Source organism: Pan paniscus, chromosome 5, assembly GCF_029289425.2.
Source record: "Pan paniscus chromosome 5, NHGRI_mPanPan1-v2.0_pri, whole genome shotgun sequence".
NCBI lineage: Eukaryota > Metazoa > Chordata > Mammalia > Primates > Hominidae > Pan > Pan paniscus.
This window is the reverse complement of record NC_073254.2, coordinates 160,619,730-160,640,631: the sequence shown is the minus strand read 5'-3', so window position 1 is coordinate 160,640,631 and position 20,902 is coordinate 160,619,730. Positions and strand designations below refer to the sequence as shown.

Sequence of the window (20,902 nt, the reverse complement as noted above, 5' to 3'; positions counted from 1 at the left end):
TTTGCTAAATTTCACTGATTACTTGAAATAATACGTCAGCCATTTATTTTGGTTTTTCTATATAGATAATTATATCTTTATATAATGACCATATTCTATTTTAGCTTTATTTGTTCTTCTTGCCAAAAGCTGCCTTACACATTGAGTATAATGTTGAAAAGAAAGGCACTATATAAGTTTGTCTAGCTTCTGAATGCCTTCAATGCATTTATATTACAAATTTATGTGCTACATTCATTTTTTATAGATAACTTTGTAACATTAAGGAATTTTCTATTCCTAAATTGATAATTGGTTTTGTTATGACTAAATGTTGAATTTTCATACATAGTTTCTGTGATTATCACCAACTGACAACACATTAATGAAATTTTTAATGTTAAATATAACTTTGAAGCTTTGAACATAATGTATTATCTTTCATATAATGTTTGCCTTAGGGTAGTTTTCCCTGAGACTGGGTAATTTATAAAGAGACGATGCGTAACTGACTCACAGTTTCACAGGCTTAACAGGAAGCATGACTAGGAGACCTCAGGAAACTTACAATCATGGAAGAAGGCAGAAAGGAAATAAGCATGTCTTCCTCACTTGGTGGCAGTAGAGAGAGAGAGCAAGGGGGAAGTGCCACACACTATCAAACAACCAAATCTTCTGAGAACTCACTCACTAACATGAGAACAGCAAGAGAGAAGTCTGCCCCCATGATTTAATCACCTACCACCAGGCCCCTCCCCTGATATGTGGGGATTACAATTCTAGGTGGGATTTGTGTGGGGACACAGAGCCAAACCATATTAGTGTTCATAATAACACTGTGATAGCAAGAGAGTTTATACTATATCTTATGTTTTAATATAGGATAGCCCACCTTTTCTTTCCTACATATATTCTATTATGCCAGCATATAATTTTAATATTTGCTATTGAACCCTCTCACTTGTAGTCTAACAGTTTACTATATTTCACAATGTTTGTCATGGTCCATGATATACCTAACTAGTGTACCAAGTGGCTGGCTGGTGTGGCATTGTTGGATACTTTGTTTTATCACAGAGTACACCATATTTTGTCTTTGAGGGGAAGATGTTAGTTACTATTCAATGAAAATAAACAAAACAAAACAGAGCTGAATCGTTGGTGTTCTTCCATATGTAAAAGTAAAGTTCTATTCACTAAACATGTCTTTCAGACTCCTAGATGAGGCAACTTAGACCTATTTTGATGCAACTATAAATACTACTACTTCACTGAAAAATGAAAACTCCACAATAAGTTATAAGCTGGGACTATGCTGGGCAAACTGGAACATATGATTGCCCTAATCTGATCCAGCTTATTATGTGTTGAACATTGTTCAAAGCATTTTTCATTTAATTTCTAAGTGTTTTACGTTTCTTAAAACTTTCCACTTAATTTTCATAACAACCCTGTAAGGTAGGCACTATTATTTACTCTATTTGAGTATGAGAAAATTGAGGAAATTGAGAAATTGAGACATGGAGAATGGGTGTCTAAGTCCATTTGCCCTGCTATATCAAAATATCTGAGACTGAGAAATGTATAACAGGTGTATTTTCTTACTGTTCTGAAGGCTGGCAAGTCCAAGATCAAGGCTCTGATGGGATTAGAGTGTGGTGAAGGCTACTCTGTGCTTCCAAGATGGCAGGCAGCACTTTGCTGCATCCTCCAGAAGGGAGAATCACTTTGTCCTCACCTCCTAAAATAAAATAAAATAATAATAATAAAAAAACAGAAGGGACAAAAAGAGTCAAACTCCCTCTGTCAAGTCCTTTTATAAAAATGCTAATCCTAGTCATGAATGGGGAACCCTCTTGACTCAATCTCCTCTTAAAAGGCACACCTCTTGTTGCATTGAGAATTATGTTTCAACATGAATTTTGGAGGAGACAAAAACATTCAAACCACAGCAGAGGGATTCAGTACTTCGCCCAAGGTCTTAGAAATTATAGATGGCAGAACTGGGAAAAATCAACACCAGGCAGTCAGGTTTTGGAGCTTATTCTTTTAGTTCCTACTATCCTCTATATTTTCTTCCTTCTACTTAGTTTGGGTATATTTTGATCTTATGTTTTTGAGATTTCTTTTTTCTAATGTAAGCATTTACTACTATAATTTTCTTAAACTTGAGTAACATACCACTTTTAAAACTTAGAAAAAGTTTCATAAAGCTCAGATAGTGACTATTTTACTAACCCACAGTTGAATGGTACAAACCTGAATAATTTTATGATATTCTTATTCTTACTGCTTTTATACAACTTTATCTAAAATGAATGGGCAAAATTAAAGGAATTCAAATAAGTTATGTTAATATAAAAATGAGGAAGTGTTTCTTAAATGAAATAGCTGCTCACAATGAGCATACAGAGCTAAATAAGCTGATTAACTGCAGTGTGCTTTTGCTGAGCACATTATATCTCTATTACATACACCATGTGCCATGTGATGACTCAACTTTATGAACACATTTCTCTGTGTAAAAGTTCCTTTGTTCAACTAGCCATGATATAATTTAATCTTCATTTGGCAGGAACATCATTTATGTTTTAAGTTCCATTGAATTTTTGTTAATTAAATGTGTACCACAAAGCCAAAAACATAAACACAAGAGGCATTGGAATTAAATATATGAGTTTATAATTGCAGAGCTCAATCATCAACAAACCTTGAAAAGATTCAAACTGTACTTTTATATATGTTTTAGTCCATTATTAAGGTGAAGACATTTGAAAAATCATGTCTGTATGATACTAATGTCGCCTTTGGTGTGCTTCATTTCCTACTGAGGGAAATGAATCTTTCAACTTGTGGTTACAGATTTTCACTTTAAGAAGAACGTAGGCAGTAACCACCTACCTCTTCAGATTCATCAAATTGCATCCCAAACTCACCTTTTCTAGAAATCTAGAATTCTCTGTATGTCTTTATCTGCCAGAGTGTGTGTGGTAGACTGAATAACGGTCCTAAAATATGTGCCTGCCCTAACCCCTGGAACTTGCAAATGTTACCTTCTATGGCAAAAGGAACTTCGCAGATGTGATTTACTTAAGGATCTTGAGATGGTGAGACTATCCAGGATTAACCTGTGGTCCTGGAGTAATCACAACCATCTAGGAAGAGCCAAATTTCAAAAAATGCAGTGTAATGACATGACAGAAACAGAAATTAGAGGAATGCATTTTAAAGATAGAGAAAGTGGCCACAGGCCAAGGAATTCATATGGCCACTAAAAGCTGAAAAAAAGCAAGAAATTGGATTTTTTTCCCCCTAGAGCCTCCAGAAGGATCTAGCCTTACTGAGACCTTGATTTTAACCCTGAGAAATTAATTTTGACTTTCTGATCTCCAGAACTTTAAGAGAAAGAGACTGTATTGTTTTAAGCCACTAAGATTTTGGTTCTTGACTACAATGCCGATAGGAAACAAACACAATATTCTGTTTGGAAATGTCCCCAGTTTTTGCCTAATTAATTACTGAGTCTCCCAGTTGTCTCAGCCTCCCCACATTCTTTCTTCAGGAAAATTATACTGGAAGGCACAGGAAGGAATAAGCCTTCCCATTTAACAGCTTTTTTTAGTTCCAGGGTCATACGTTGACCATGTCACCTACACTGATACTTTTAAAGTTGTCGTTTGAGTTTCTGCCCACCTAGACTATAAGCTCTCTGATGCTAAAGGCATACTTTTATTCCTACCTTTATTTTTCAGCAAATAGAATAGAATATGAAATAGAGTGAACAATAAATATTTAATTGATTTTTGCATACAGGAAAAGACTTGCAAAATATTTTTAGAGCATATGCTATCTTAGAAAAGATGAATCTGGATTGTAAAACAATTTATATGTACATATCACCAAAAATATTCTGAGTTTTCAATGGGCATTGACCTTTTGAATGCATTGAATGTAGATGATCTATATGACAGATAAGTGAAAAAAGTTCAGGGTGGGTATTCTTGATTTTGCTGACCTATAATTATCCCAAGAGGTAGAAAGAATATTAGAATTGCCAAAGCTAGGTATAAACAATCACTAGAATACATATATATAGGATATTACTACATGAAAAATAATATTCTGAGTCTCATACAATGTACATTATTTTGTTTATGCTCTGATTTGTTCACACTGATGAAAATAGATCACAAGACTTGGTTACTGAATGATTTCTTTGAAAATGAGTGAGGTTCCTTTTCCTTGAAAATATTTGCTTAAGAATCAGAAAAGCACTATATGTGGAAAACGTAGTTTTTAGAAGGTATTTTATAGCATCAGATTGACTTTATGGTGATTGGCACCTAAAGCTATATCAACCATTCTCTTTGCTTTTTCTTTTGTTGTTCTTGTAGTTAGAATTCTTCCTGTACCTGGAATGGGATTACAGAGCCAAGTGTAATCCCTAAGAATAGTGAATGATTGGAATAATTAAATGTGAACCATATAATATCTCAGCCAGATTTCAGTGCACAAAGCATGCTTTTATTTCTGGGACTGATTTTCATGTTGGTTTTGACAGCCATAGTATCACACTAAAGGGGAACATACAAAGAAGAGGAATCAATGCATGTCCTGTGACCATGGCTTTGTGGAATCACTTTATCCCAAGGATTGCTATATTCCATGTCAACAAAAATTGTCATGATCTATGGTTTATGTACATATATTAATCAAGTGATAGCATTATAATACAAGTTATGTTCAGTCAGGACTTATAAGCAGAAGTCTTATCTGCCATCTAGCTGCATGAATATTTTTTAAATGTTGGTATTGCTAATGGTTAAAGAAACAAACATTGATTCAATGCGAGGTTTTTTGTATTATCATTATTTCCAAATTTGTAAGCACTGAAATACTTAAAATATGTGTCCATAATGGCACATTTCTAAAAGCTTCCTGGTTATTTAGATTTGGATTTTTGAGGACCTGGGAAGAGGTACAAAGAGTACCATTTCCCGTTTGCTTCTCTGTGCATTATTAAAGGTGTTTAGAGCTAATATTTACATTGAAATTTCTAATTTTCACATATGCAAATGTACTGTATCTCTATATCCTACCCTAAAATCTATAACAGGAGACACCTATTGAGTTGAATATGTTTCATGGGGTCTTGGTCTCAAAACTGTTTTAACTGCAGAACATATAAATCTCCATCCTTGTTTGACCCAGAAGAAGCCATTCTGTACATAAATTAAATATGATTAGATAAAAAATTAGAAAAATGAGAAGGAAAAACTCCATCCAGAGCTGCAAAAGATACTGTTCTAATCTCTCAAGCCTATAGCCTAATATATATAGCTTGTATGTATAGAACAATTTCACGGTTCTTTGCATGTTCTAAGATGTACAAGAGGAAGAGAAATTTTAACACAAGTCCTCACCCTTTAGATTTTCCTGGAAGCCAGAAGCACAGAAAGATGCATTTGACCAGAATGTGGTGGCTTGAGGAGCATAAGGTATGGAGAGTGATTGGTGAAAGAACGGACTCTTTAAAAGTCACCAGGGCCACTTCCCTTGAACCTCCTTTTTCCTATTACAAAGGAGATTACTGGCAAACTGGTATAAAAATTTTGTGAAAATTCTACGTATCTGTCTGCTTATGATTCAAAGGAAAAAGTGGAGGATGCATGTATCTACATCTACAATTGAATAAACTTAAGGAAAAGTGATAGGTCCTTCTGCTCCTCAATGCAGAAGGGTTTTAAAGTTATAGAATAAAAATTTAAGTGAACTAGACTATTTTTCCCTCTCTGTAATCCTTTATCCACACTCCTCATATCCACTCCATTAAGATTTCAGAATACGGCTTTAAGTTTATTTTTTTTCTTGTTTATTTGTTTTTTAATGGAGGGAAGACACAAAATAGAGAAAAATGGCCTCTAGGCTTTGTGTTCAAAACAGACTACCAAAAACTATAAGGGATTATAGTTTTAAAATTCAGTGTTTTCATATGCAAGAACCAAGTTACTTTGATAATCATGTTTGAATTTATGTGTAAAGATTGTTTACGGCATTCCCCTATTATACCCTAATGTCTGATAGGGTCTGTAGTGATACCTCCTCCATTAGCTCCTGATATTGGTCATCTGCTCGTTCTCTTTTTTCTTGTCAGAATTGCCAGACATTTGAAAAATTTACTGAATACTTCAAAGAACCAGCTTTGGGTTTCATTCTCTCTCTCTTCTCTCTCATTCTCTCTCTCATTGCATTGATTTCTGCTTCTTTTTCTTTCTTTTGCTTACATTGGGTAAATTTTCATCTTATTTTCCTAATTTCTTGAAATAGAAACTTAGGTTTTTGTTTTGAAATCTTTCTCCCTTTCTGACATAAGCACTGAGTAGTATAAATTACCCTCTATACCCTGATTTAATTAAATTCCACAAATCTTGAGATGTTGCATTTTCATTTCTAGTCACTTTAATGTATTTTCTAGTTCTCCTTAAAAACATTAGAAATTGCTCTTTAATGCATATATTAGTTTGCTAGAGCTGCCATAACAAATACCACAGACTGGGTGGCTTACACAAAAGAAATTGATTTTCTTACAGTTCTGGAGGCTGGCAGTTCAAGATCAAGATGCCTGCAGGCTTAGTTTCCTCTGAGGCCTCTCTCCTTGACTTGCAGATGGCAGCCTTCTTGATTTGCCTCTTTACATGGCCATGCTTCTGTGCATAAGTACCCTTGGTGTCTCTCTAAGCATACCAGTCTCCTCTCTTATAAGGACACCAGTCAGATTGGATTAAGGCATATCCTGAAAGCTTATGACATCTTTATAATGACATCTGTCATTAACTTACGACATCTCTAAAAGCTTTATTGTCATATACAGTCACATATTGAAGTACTAGGGATTCAGACAAATTGTGATTTTTGGGGGGACACAATTCAGTCCATAACACAAATTAGTTAGAGTTGTGTTGTTTAATTCCCAGAAAAATATAAATGTTGTTATTCCTTTATATAATTTTATTATTTTTAAATATGTTGTTTTATAAGCCAGTATATAATCTATATTGGTGAATGTGGCATGTGAACTTGAGAAGAATATGCATTCTGCTGTTTGGGGAGAAGTATTCTATACATGCCAGTTAGATTTCATTGTTTGATGGTGGTGTTCTATATCTTTGCTGATTTTCTGTCTAGTAGTTGCATTAATTATGAAAAGTTTTGATGTCTTCAATTTTAATTTAAAATTTTTATTTTCCTCCATTCTGTTTTCATCAGTTTTTTTCCTATGTGTTTTAAAGTCTTTTTCTTGTAAATATATATTTAGGATTGTTATACTGGTGACTTTTTATCATAAATTACCATAATTTTATAATTAAGTAATTTTCTATTTTGTTCATGATATTTACATTGTGCCCTAAAATCCACTTTGCCTGATATTAATATGGTCATTTTAGTTTACTTTTTATTATTATTTTTACAGTATATGTTTTTTTCAGGCTTTTGTTTTTAAGGTCTCATATCACTACATTTAAATTGAGTTTTTTTTGCAGACAGTATAAAGTTGGGTCATTTTTTAAAGATCCATTTTACTAATCTGTTACTTTTAATTAATAAGTATAGACAATTTACATTTAATGCAATTAGCAGGCACATGTATAGTATGTTTGAATTTAGGCCTACTATTTTATTACCTGCTTCCTGTTTGTTTCCTTCATTTTATTTGTTGTTTTCTGTGTTTCACATTTTTTGCCTTCTTATAGGCTGTTTGAACTTTTTTTTTTTTTTTTTTTTTTTGAGATGGAGTCTTGCTCTGTCACCCAGGCTGGAGTGCAGTGGTGCGATCTTGGCTCACTGCAACCTCCATTTCCCAGGTTCAAGCAATTCTCTGCCTCACCCTCGAGTAACTGGAATTACAGGTGCCCGCCAACATGCCCGGCTAATTTTTTTTTATTTTTAGTGAGATAGGGTTTCACCATCTTGGCCGGGCTGGTCTGGAACTCCTGACCTTGTGATCCACCCACCTCGGCCTCCCAGTTGAACATTTTTAAGTATTCCTTTTTTTAACTTGTTATGGTAATTTGACTATAAAATTATGCACAATTTTTTGATAATTCTTTTCCAGCTGAAGGAAGACTACGAGAATTTATCACCAATAAGCGTACTCTAAAAGAATGGCTAAAGGAAGTTTTTTAAACAGAAAAGAAATAAACAGTAAAGAAGATATCTTTGAACATTGGCAATAACAGAGGAACAGAAATAGTAAATACCTGAGTATGCTATTCTTTTCCTTTTAGCTTATTAAAAACATGTTGGATGGTTGAACACAGACATACAAAAAAAGTTATGTATGATATTTTAGCTCTGTTCTTTCTTTAACTCCATAATAACAGACTTCAGTTTGATTATGATTTTATATTATTTGTTTTGATGTGCTTAAATTTTTTGCCAGTTGTTTTCTGAATATTTCCTTATATTCCAGTTTTCTCATTTGGATAATTTACACTTCCACCTGAGGAATAGGTGTATTAGTCCATTCTTGCATTGCTATAAAGAACTACCTGAGACTGGGTAATTTATAAAGAAAAGAGGTTTAATTGACTCACAGTTCTCCAGGCTGAACAGAAAGCATGACTGAGGAAGCCTCAGTAAACTTACAATTATGGCAGAAGGTGAAGAGAAAGCAGACACCTCTTAACATGCTGGAGAAGGAGGAAGAGAGAGAGAAGGGGGAAGTCCTACACTCTTTTATAAACAACCAGATCTCATGAGAATTCACTCACTATTACAAGAACAGAAAGGTTCTTGGTTCATGGTTCAATCAGCTCCTACCAGGCTCCTCCTCCAACATTGGGGATTACAATTCAACATGAAATTTCAGCAGAGACACTGACTCAAATCATATCAGTAAGTTTTTGGTGTTTTTTCATGGAATATATGTTCTCGATAAAGTCTATTTGTGTTTATCTTTAAATGTTTCTATTTTGCTTTTGTTATTGAAGGATTTTTTTCTTGTTATTAAGTAAATAATTGTAGATTTACTATTACTTTGTCTCAAAATTGTGAAGAACTTATGATGATATCTCATGGCTTCTGTTGTTGATGTACAAACTGCAATCAGTATGTCATTCTTTCAAAGTTGTCTTTGTTTTTTTTTCTCTCATTGTTTTAAATATCTCTTTGTCTTTGGTGTACTTCCTTTTCATTAAAGTGTGACTAAGTATAAATGTTTTTCTTTTAGGTGTACATTTAGTTTTTTGTGTCTATAAATGTGTCTGGAAAGTACTCAGCAATTAACTCTTCAAATATTGGCTCTTTTCACTGTTTCTTCCTTTGAGGATCCTTATTAAACAAACTGTGGTCTCAGGATATTTGTACCTTTTGTTCTTTCTCTTTGCAATGACCCTCTCCTTGAACATTCTCCTCCTCCTGCAGACACACGCATATACACATATACACCCACCCTCCCTGGACTTTGAATAGTCCTTACACATATGGTCAAATATCTATCACTACCTATACCAGATTAGCTCTCATTATTGTATGTTCTTTTTGTATCTTTTCCTTCATAGCATGAAAAACTACTATAATTAGATGAATGATATATAATAGTAATAAGAGCTTTTTTGTCTCTTTGACATCTTCCTATCCTCAGTACACAGCACAGCTCCTAGCTCCATAAATACTATTAAGAGAATAATTTAAAATAAGTGGACAAAGAAATGCAATTTGTCACAGCTAGTAGGGGTAGGGTACCAAAATTGACCTCATCAAAATTAGAAGAATTAGATGAATAAATTAAATTTGAAAATCCTTTTTACTACTCAATATATAAAGCACATAACTTCCAAAATGTCTTATAAGCCAATGTTATTTAAAACCTAATTTTGAGTAGCTTAACAGCAATTGAAACTAGGAATTCAGATGTAAAAGGCCATATTCAGGCCATTGTGTAAAATATTCGAAAAGCCTATATCTTATCATAAATATTCTTTGAATATATCTCTTGAAGAAATAGATACCTGATTTGTAGAGATTTAATAAATAGCAGATATAAATAGTTACTATAAATAATAACACTGATTATCCTGTGTAATCAAACCCTTCACCTGCTGTGATATGCACTGCGTTTATGCAGATCAGCAGTAGGCCTTTCATCCATGAAATTATAGAATGTATAATGTGATGGGCCATGATATATTCAGTGTAATTGCTTATTTATAAAAAGAGCTATCAACAGCCCACTTTAAATAAATTCAGAAATCACCATAGGGCATTTAGAAATGAATATTTTATATGACATTTTAAAAAGATTATGAGAATTTCTTTGAACAGTAAAATTAATGGCTGTTTGGCTGTTTAAACTCATCCAGTGTAGATTCAGGATAATAGCATATAAACTGTAATTACTATATTTGTGTCTTAATTAGGAATAACCCCATCTACCTTACTAGTAATGTATTTTTAGTCTAAAATATGAATAAAGGGAAAACAAATTAATAAGTTAAATTCCCTCATGGGTCATTTGAATGTAAAGCAGAATTTAATCATAACTCTGTATGCTTTTCTATCTACATATCTATCTGTCATCCATCTATCTATTCACACATCTGTATTTTACTACAATAGCCTTTAAGTATATGTTTCCCACCGAAAATATAAAATTTTTGAACTCTGAATGTAATATTTAAACATTTAAAGCTTTTAATACACTCAGAAACGATGCATCTTTTGTGTCTTTGATCTTTAGTATAAATGGATTTTACAGTAGTTTAAGATGTATTATAATGTTACAATTACTCATCAGAACCCCAAATTTCCCAAATTCTCCAAATTCCCAAGAATAGTGATCTTAGTTCAAAATTAGCTAAAGAATATTAAAGTAGTGAATCATTCACAGTAGTGTTTATCACCGTAGAAAGGAAAGGACACAATTAGAATTTGTGAACTACAGGATAATAGAAGTAGGTGTTTGTATGACAATAATTCATTAGACACTCACTGATCACTTCAGAGGGCCACAGAGTTTCCTGCATATTCTCCTATATTCTCAGAGCAAAGAATATTTTCCATATATTATTCTGTACTTTTTTTCCATGTTGATTTGGAAATCATTAAAATAGTACTGGATTGTCTTTTTATATATTTTTAAGTTTTTTCTGATTGTAGCATATACCCTCATGCAAAAAATCTTATCAGTCTTAGCAGCAAAACAAATGCTGTGAAGGATATAAAAATACACAGAAAACAGTGTCTGGGGACCACTTTTAGTCAATAGAGCAAATTCTATGTTTAGAGAAACTTGGAAGCTCGCTGTAAAAGTAGTGGAAATCATTTCACTAAAAGTAAGGATAATTATGGCAATATATCAAGTTCATATCATCTGCGTAGGCTAGGAAGGCAAGTTGGAAACAACAAATTCATACTTTTAACTTTGTCATTGTAACACTGATACTGGGGATGAAGGATGAAAATAAAGTGAATATGAACTATAAAGAACATGGAGCTAAAACATTAATTTTGTGAGAATCAAGGAAGAACATTAGCCATGAGATCTACTTACGTGAGACGTGGCATCTATTCACATAAGAAATGTGACTTGTTTTTTATATACATTTTTTTTCTATGAAATACAACAGTAGATAGAATTGCAGGCAGTAATAGTAAGGCTGTAATGTTTAAGCTGATTTATCTAGGAATTCCACAAAAATATAGTGAAGATAAAGCCAACTGAAAGTGAAAACATACATAGAGGTGATACATTTTTAAAAATGGACTTAATTTTTTAGAGCACTTTTAGGCTTACGGCAAAATTGAGCAGAAGATAAAAGAGATTCTCATATGCCTTCTCCCACACAAGCATAGCCTCCCCCATTGTCAACATTCCCCACCAGAGTAGTACATTTTTCCCCCAATGGAGGAACCTAATTAGCACATTATTATCACCCAGAGTCCATAGTTTACATTACGTTCACTTTCGGTGTTGTAAATTCTATGGCTTTGGGCAAATGTATAATGACATGTATCTATTAGGTTGGTGCAAAAGTGATTGTGGTTTTTGCCATAAAAGTAAGGCAAAAACCACAATTACTTCTGCACCAACCTAATACCATTATAGTATCATACAGAGAAGTTTCAATGCTCTAAAACTCATGTGTGTTCTGCCTATTCATCCCTCCCTCCCCTACAAACTCCTGGCAACCACTGATCATTTTAATGCCTCCGTGGTTTTGCCTTTTCCAGAATGTCAGAGTTGAAATCATATAATATATAGCCTTTACAGATTGGCTTCGGATTGAGACAAGGACTTTTGAAACATGTGTAGGCATTAGTTTTTAGACAAAAGTCTAAACCAAGCTTATCCTGATGTCAGTTAATAATAAGACCTCCAGTCCTTTGACTGAATGAAGGCTTAAAGAACATCCAGAACTCTGAAGAAACTGGCAAGTGAGTGTTTAGGCACCCCTGTTCTCTGAGTCCCCTCTGTCCCTATTCACATGCCTTACAGGGGCACTTCATTAATTTGTGGCTGAAAATATATATACATGGGGAAAAGGAAAGGAAAAGAAATATCTTCTCCCCCCCAATTGAATCCTGTTTTTATTTCAATTTGACATCTCTTTCCTCTACTTATTTTCATGAGTGCAGTAGCAAAGAAATTAATTTTCCTGTACTACACTCAAGTAGTAAAATATGTGGAAAGGGAGAATTAATTTCAAATCTTTAAAAATGAATTTAAATCACAGAGATTCCATTAATTTTATTTTGTCTATATATATGTAATAAAAGTAAATGCTTTCTCATTTCAAGCTATTAATTCATATAAATGTTGTAGAGTTAATTTTATGATGCTACATTTTTATAATCTGTTCCCAAATATTACAAGACTCTTGGAGTTGAGCAAAAAGAAAAAAGATGTATTGTCATATTAAAATCAGGTGGTTATGCATTTACATTGTAAATATCTAGAACATGTTCCTTAGTGTATTTGTATATTTATAAATTATATTCAAACTCATTTTCTAGAAAAGTACTGATGAAAATGATGATATTAGATGTTTGCTTGAGTAATGGCACATATGATTTTAAATTTTTTGCTTCTTATTTTCTAGGGTATCTTAATGATAACAATCAGATTGGAGATTAATGATGAAGTTTATGTGTTTAAGGCTACTATACTACTTGAAAAAACTGTATAATACACATTACATTTTTAAAAGTTATTATTTTTCCTTCCTGTCAATTAAAGGGAAGTTTTTTTGTGACAGATGAGAGGACAATACATATGAACTTCAAAAAGAAAGCTGAAAAATATTATATGACCAACCAACATGGGAAAGGATTTTTCAGGTCGCAATTGTATCATCATATGGTCACATGCTTTGTTTCCTATTTTAATATGCACTTTAACTTGATGTTTCTATGTGCTAAAGCGAAGCAAATAAATGACTTGTGACATAGGTATAAAATAAAACTTTAACTCCATTTTCAAACACACATACACAAAGTGAACTATATTTGACAGCCACTACATGTTTTTCATATAGGAAAAGTAGTGTTGTTTACACCAATTTCTTTTGCCATATAAAAACTATAATCTGTAGAGAATTAAAAAGTGGCTTTTTTTAAAGCACAATATTTTCCCCCAAGACAGATGTGAGAATATTCTAAATGAATTATTAACCCAGAAGAATTTAAGAAAATTTCATTGCACCCAGGAGAGGAAAAAAAAAGAATCCATCCTCCTTCTTGGTGAAGGTGAGTGATGGCCAGCATCCCAACATCCAATATGTGGTCAGAAAACGTCTCTTCTGAATTTGACATAAAGTGTGTGTTCTTGCAGTCAACTATGATGAATAGCCTTTAAAAACCTTTTTCAAGCTTAGCATTCTATAAATTAATGAATACCTACTAGACACTTGTAGGTGCACAATATTAGTAGAAACAGAGAAATCCAACACAATAAAAGAAGAAAAATAAACCCAACAGAGAGAAGTATTAAAAAATAAAGCTTGTATTATGGAGTGAAAGGAAACAGAAATAATTCAGTAATGGTTTGCATTATATAAAAGCTAATTACATTTTATGTACATTATATTAAGTACAATTTCATGGATCAGAAGTTTTTTTTTAATAGTAACAAATGTGTTATGGGAGTTTAGATGAAAAGAAAAACATTGAGTGTAATCAAACACTGGAATAAACCTCTCCAAATATTGGTAGAATGTCCATCACTAGAGGTATTTTTAAAAAGTTTATGTCAGACTAGAATATGACTTCAGTAGGTTTCTACATTTAAACAAAAATTCAACAAAATAATTATTAATAAGCCAATTATTCCAGGGCTATTGAAAATGGTTAAAAATAAACTTATTTTAAAAATAACATTGGAATAATAAAATTTATTCACAGGAGAAAGAAAGCAAAGAAAATCCTATATTTTTTATTGTGTAAAAAGATATATTTGAAATTATTCATAATATATGAAGCCAATCAATACTTATGCGGTTACCAAATGCAACTTAAGCCTTCTAATGAAAGTCTATATCTGTCTTTGGTTTGAGAAAGCTTTAGCTGTACAAACTTGAATGTTGGAATTCATGAAGAGTATTTTTTTCTGCTTTTAATGACAAGACATGAGCTAAACAATGAATTTACTAGTTTCACGGAAGGGCACCAGCAAGAAAATGAAGAAAAGCATCAGTGTAATAATGAATTTTCCAAAACTGTATGTGTGTATAAGAATGGATTCAGAAACATTGTAATTGAAAATTTTGAAAATTATGAGTTAAAGATAAGAGATTAGGCAAAAGAGGGAAGTAAATTTAAATTTGTTTTTTCATTATAAAAACACAAAATATAAAAATAGGTTTTTCAAATCAGTCATTATGTCATCTGATTATAATCACAGCTTGCTATTCTCTGCTCTTTGATATATTATTATTTTTAAAACTGTGATTTTAATGGATTTGTCTCAATTGAATGATTACGCCATAACTGATACCCTACTTCCAAGACATTTGATTATTTCCAAAGTTTTGTTATTAAAAATGTATTTGTTCTTTTAGATTTCCTCTATGTGAGAATAAATCTTCAGTAAGAATTCCCAGAAGTTAATTAACATGTCAAAGGCGAAAACATTTTTCTCTTGATGTATAAGCTAAAAATATTTTCAAAAGGTTTATGCCAATGTAAAATGCCATGAACAACATCTGAGAGTTTAGCTGCACCCTATCCTAGGCAACATAAAATACCCTGTTTCTCATTAAGTGCTACTTTAATAGATTAAAATTGGAAACTCATTTGGATTTTCAAAGTGTTTTTAAATTATAAAACCTGATGTGATTAAAATATATTATCATTTGATGTTTATGGGGGGATACTATATCTTTTTACTGATAACTTTTATTTTTCTTGGACTAAGTATCTACTGGTAAGGTGGTAAAATTTGCATTTCTATAATTCAGTTCAATGGAGTAGTAGGAGAACCAGGTTGCACACATTTATTTCTATTCTCTTGCGTTTATAAAGTTTTGAGTTATTGGTATTGTTTTTCACCTAGTTGTAATAGGCTGAATACTGGCCACTCAAACATATTTATAAGGTAATATTTACAAATTCTAGGTGTTGGGGTTCTAGGACAAATTTTAGGACCTGGAGTTCCCCAACACCTGGAATTTGTAAATATTACCTTATAAAGAAAAAGGTTTTTATCAGGTTTGTGAAAGATCAGATAGTTGTAGGTATGCGGCGTTATTTCTGAGGGCTCTGTTCTGTTCCATTGATCTATATCTCTGTTTTGGTACCAGTACCATGCTGTTTTGGTTACTGTAGCCTTGTAGTATAGTTTGAAGTCAGGTAGTGTGATGCCTCCAGCTTTGTTCTTTTGGCTTAGGATTGACTTGGCGATGCGGGCTCTTTTTTGGTTCCATATGAACTTTAAAGTAGTTTTTCCAATTCCGTGAAGAAAGTCATTGGTAGCTTGATGGGGATGGCATTGAATCTGTAAATTACCTTGGGCAGTATGGCCATTTTCACGATATTGATTCTTCCTACCCATGAGCATGGAATGTTCTTCTATTTGTTTCTATCCTCTTTTATTTCCTTGAGCAGTGGTTTCTAGTTCTCCTTGAAGGGGTTCTTCACATCCCTTGTAAGTTGGATTCCTAGGTATTTTATTCTCTTTGAAGCAATTGTGAATGGGAGTTCACTCATGATTTGGCTCTCTGTTTGTCTGTTGTTGGTGTATAAGAATGCTTGTGATTTTTGTACATTGATTTTGTATCCTGAGACTTTGCTGAAGTTGCTTATCAGCTTAAGGAGATTTTGGGCTGAGACGATGGGGTTTTCTAGATAAACAATCATGTCGTCTGCAAACAGGGACAATTTGACTTCCTCTTTTCCTAATTGAATACCCTTTATTTCCTTCTCCTGCCTGATTGCCCTGGCCAGAACTTCCAACACTATGTTGAATAGGAGCGGTGAGAGAGGGCATCCCTGTCTTGTGCCAGTTTTCAAAGGGAATGCTTCCAGTTTTTGCCCATTCAGTATGATATTGGCTGTGGGTTTGTCATAGATAGCTGAGAAAAACAAGCAATGGGGAAAGGATTCCCTATTTAATAAATGGTGCTGGGAAAACTGGCTAGCCATATGTAGAAAGCTGAAACTGGATCCCTTCCTTACACCTTATACAAAAATCAATTCAAGATGGATTAAAGATTTAAATGTTAGACCTAAAACCATAAAAACCCTAGAATAAAACCTAGGCATTACCATTCAGGACATAGGCATGGGCAAGGACTTCATGTCCAAAACACCAAAAGCAATGGCAACAAAAGCCAAAATTGACAAATGGGATCTAATTAAACTAAAGAGCTTCTGCACAGCAAAAGAAACTACCATCAGAGTGAACAGGCAACCTACAACATGGGAGAAAATTTTCGCAACCTACTCATCTGACAAAGGGCTAATATCCAGAATCGACAATGAACTCAAACAAATTTACAAGAAAAAAACAAACAACCCCATCAAAAAGTGGGCGAAGGACATGAACAGACACTTCTCAAAAGAAGACATTTATGCAGCCAAAAAATACATGAAAAAATGCTCATCATCACTGGCCATCAGAGAAATGCAAATCAAAACCACTATGAGATATCATCTCACACCAGTTAGAATGGCAATCATTAAAAAGTCAGGAAACAACAGGTGCTGGAGAGGATGTGGAGAAATAGGAACACTTTTACACTGTTGGTGGGACTGTAAACTAGTTCAACCATTGTGGAAGTCAGTGTGGCGATTCCTCAGGGATCTAGAACTAGAAATACCATTTGACCCAGCCATCCCATTACTGGGTATATACCCAAATGACTATAAATCATGCTGCTATAAAGACACATGCACACGTATGTTTATTGCGGCATTATTCACGATAGCAAAGACTTGGAACCAACCCAAATGTCCAACAATGATAGACCGGATTAAGAAAATGTGGCACATATACACCATGGAATACTATGCAGCCATAAAAAATGATGAGTTCATGTCCTTTGTAGGGACATGGATGAAATTGGAAACCATCATTCTCAGTAAACTATCGCAAGAACAAAAAACCAAACACCGCATATTCTCACTCATAGGTGGGAATTGAACAATGAGATCACATGGACACAGGAAGGGGAATATCACACTCTGGGGACTGTGGTGGGGTGGGGGGAGGGGGGAGGGCTAGCATTGGGAGATATACCTAATGCTAGATGACGAGTTAGTGGGTGCAGCGCACCAGCATGGCACATGTATACATATGTAACTAACCTGCACAATGTGCACATGTACCCTAAAACTTAAAGTATAATAAAAAAAAAGAAAAAGAAAAAGGTTTTTTGTAGGTGTGATTAAATTAAGAACCTTGCCATGGAAGATTATCCTGTATTATCAGCTCTAAATCCAGCCCCGCCATTTTTATAACATAGAAGCAGAAGCAAATTTAGACACACACAGAAGGGAAGGCAATATAACCAAAATAATGGGAGGCAAAAACTGGAGTGATGTAGCCACAAGTCAAACAATGCCCACAGCCTGAAGAGACAAGGAAAGGATTTTCCCCTAAAGCTCCAGAGGAAGCACAGACCAGGCAACAGCTTGATTTTGGCTCAGTGAGAATGATTTTGAATTTGTGGCTTCCATAACTGTGAGAGTTTGGTTCTGTGTCCTTGCTATTGTGAATAGTGCTGTAATGATCACATGAGTGCCTGTGTCTTTTTGGTAGAGCAAATTATTTTCCTTTGGGTAGCTACACAGTAATGAGATTATTGGTTCAAATGATAGTTCTGTTTTCAGTTCTTTGAGAAATCTCCAAACTGCTTTCCACAGTGGCTGAATTAATTTACATTTCCACCAAAAGTGTGTAAATATTCTCTTTTCTACACAACCTTGCCTGAACCTAAAATAAAAGCTGAAATCAAAACTAAAATTTGAGAGAATAAATTTTTGTTGTTTTAAACCACCAAGTTTGTAGTATCTATTACAGAAGCCAAAGGGAATTAAAACACTGTGTATTTTCACTGATAAACCTTTGGAAAAATTTAGGTAGGTTTATCAATTATTGTACTAAAATTTGAATGCAGAAGATGTTACATTTATTCCTTTGTATTAGTCATGGTTCTCTAGAGAGACAGGACTAATAGGATAGACATTTATATGAAAGGGAGTTTATTAAGGAGTACTGACCCACAGGATCACAAGGTGAAGTCCCACATTCGGCTGCCTGCAAGTTAAGGCGCAAAGAAGCCAGTCTGAGCTCCAAAACCTCAAAAGTAGGGAAGCCGACAGTGCAGCCTTCAGTCTGTGGCCAAAGGCCCAAGAGCCCCTGGCAAACTACTGATATAGGTCCCAAAGTTCAAAAGGTGAAGAACTTGGAGTCTAATCTTCGAGGTCAGGAAGCTGCCAGCACAGGAGAAAGATGGAGGCCAGAAGACTTGGCCAGTCCAGTCTTTCCACGTTCTTCCGCCTGCTTTTATCCTAGCTGCACCGGCAGCTGATTAGATTGTGCCCACTCACATTGAGTGTGGGTTGTCTTCCCCCAGTCCACTGACTCAAATGTTAATCTCCTTTGGCAACACCCTAACAGCCACATCCAGGAACAATACCTTGCATCCTTCAATCCAGTCAAGTTGACACTCAGTATTAACCTTCACATTCTCTAACACAGTTTCCCCCATTCACCTTTTGATGAAGTATTGAGGTTAGTAGGTTGTTGTCATTTGAATGTTAGATCACTTCAAAACATATGCTGAAATTTAATTCCCATTGTCACAGTATTAAGTGAGCACCCTAAGAAGTGATTAGGCCGTGACGGCTCTATCCTCATGGGTGAGACTGGTGACATTGTAAAATAGCAAGTTCAGCCTTTTCTTGCCTTTCTGTTTCTGCCATGGGTTGACACTGCAAGAAGATCCTCTCCAGATGCTGAACCTCAAACTTGGACTTCCTACCCTCCAGAATTCTGAAACAATAAATTTCTGTTCATTATGAATTACTCAGTCTCAGGTATTCTCTTATGGAAACAAAAATTAACTGAGATACATGTCTTGTCCTAAGGCTCTGGAAAAATCACTAAAGCCTTAAGATCTGAAAGTATACATCAACGAGGCAAGATGAACACAAAATTGCTTATCTTTCATTAATGGGAAAAACCCCCCACAAATATTCATTTCCCAAAGCAACTTTAAAATAAAAAAATGTAACACTTAAACATAGATGTGTGAATGCCCTCCTTTTGCATTGAAATCTGATGGGGTTTAACAAGTTCTATATCATGCATCTAAAAATGTTTGTCTCATAAAACTCTGAATTTAAGTAGTAAATACTCATTCTAACAGCTTGTGCACATTTTTATGTCACATTTTTCACATTTTATGTAATCTATTAAATCATCCCATTTGTCATAAAAAGAAAAATGTATATTTTTTTCTATTTCTAGTAACTAGGATAATTTCTAATGAGGACAGAAATTTAAAACCTTATAATCTTCACAAATAAAAATAATGCATTTTTTCATATTCAGATATGTTGTATTTGAGAAATTTCTTTTAAAATATGTACATAACAAGGACTATTAGAATGAACACTACATATAATGTGTGAGAGCATGAGTATCTAGCTCTGATTTGATACTTTCTCTTTACATTCAAACTGGGCAATCTAAATCTTTTGAAATTTCCACTGGAGATCTATTAAAAACAGATGCCACTTTACTTGCAGGAGTATTATAAAACTCAAATATGTAAAATCATTTGGAAAGTATAATGACTTCTGCAAAAATAAATATTATGTTAGAATACCAATATACTTGTATACATGGATGCTAATTTATCAGTTAATTATAAAATGATGACCATATGGCATTAGTGTGAAGTAGCAGATTACAGCATATTTTAAAAATTGATTTTTTAAAATTTGTGTAGCAGTAGTGACACTGTTGTGAGGAAATGTAACCTGCCATTTTCAAACAACTTCCTCAGAATTATGTTGACTGGAATAGTATTCCAAAATTTTTCTTTTTACTATATTACTACAATATCACTGATATAATAGAACACAAACATAAGTTTAATTCTAATAATGAAATATGACTCAAATGCATTTAAAATCATTCTACATAATGAAATCATGTTATGTCAAATGCTTAACTTAATTCAATGGATGAGTCATTTCTAGTTTTCTGGGATCTGATGTGATAACAGACCCTTACACAGCAAACATCACTGGGTAAAAACACCTTTTCCTCTTCCAGGAACAATCTTTGTTTAGATAGTATCATGGTGCACTCTCTCACCTTCTTCAGATCTTGACATATTTGTCTAATGCCCAGTGAAGACTTGCCTTTCCCCTTATCTAAATTACTCTATCCCCGACACTGACACCTACCTTCATT

At 33.8% G+C, this 20,902-nt stretch overlaps 1 long non-coding RNA gene across 4 annotated transcripts in view; it reads left to right on the top strand.

The window, feature by feature from the left end:
* Nucleotides 1-8,727: 8,727 nt before the first annotated feature.
* LOC134730626 (uncharacterized) overlaps nucleotides 8,728-20,902 on the top strand; it is a 64,426-nt gene continuing 52,251 nt past the window's right edge. For 2 of the 4 annotated variants that reach the window (XR_010112524.1, XR_010112521.1), the window contains exon 1: nucleotides 8,728-8,874. This is a non-coding gene — a long non-coding RNA (uncharacterized LOC134730626). The remainder of the gene's footprint in view (nucleotides 8,875-20,902) is intronic. The other 2 variants (XR_010112522.1, XR_010112523.1) reach the window with 2 other exon arrangements.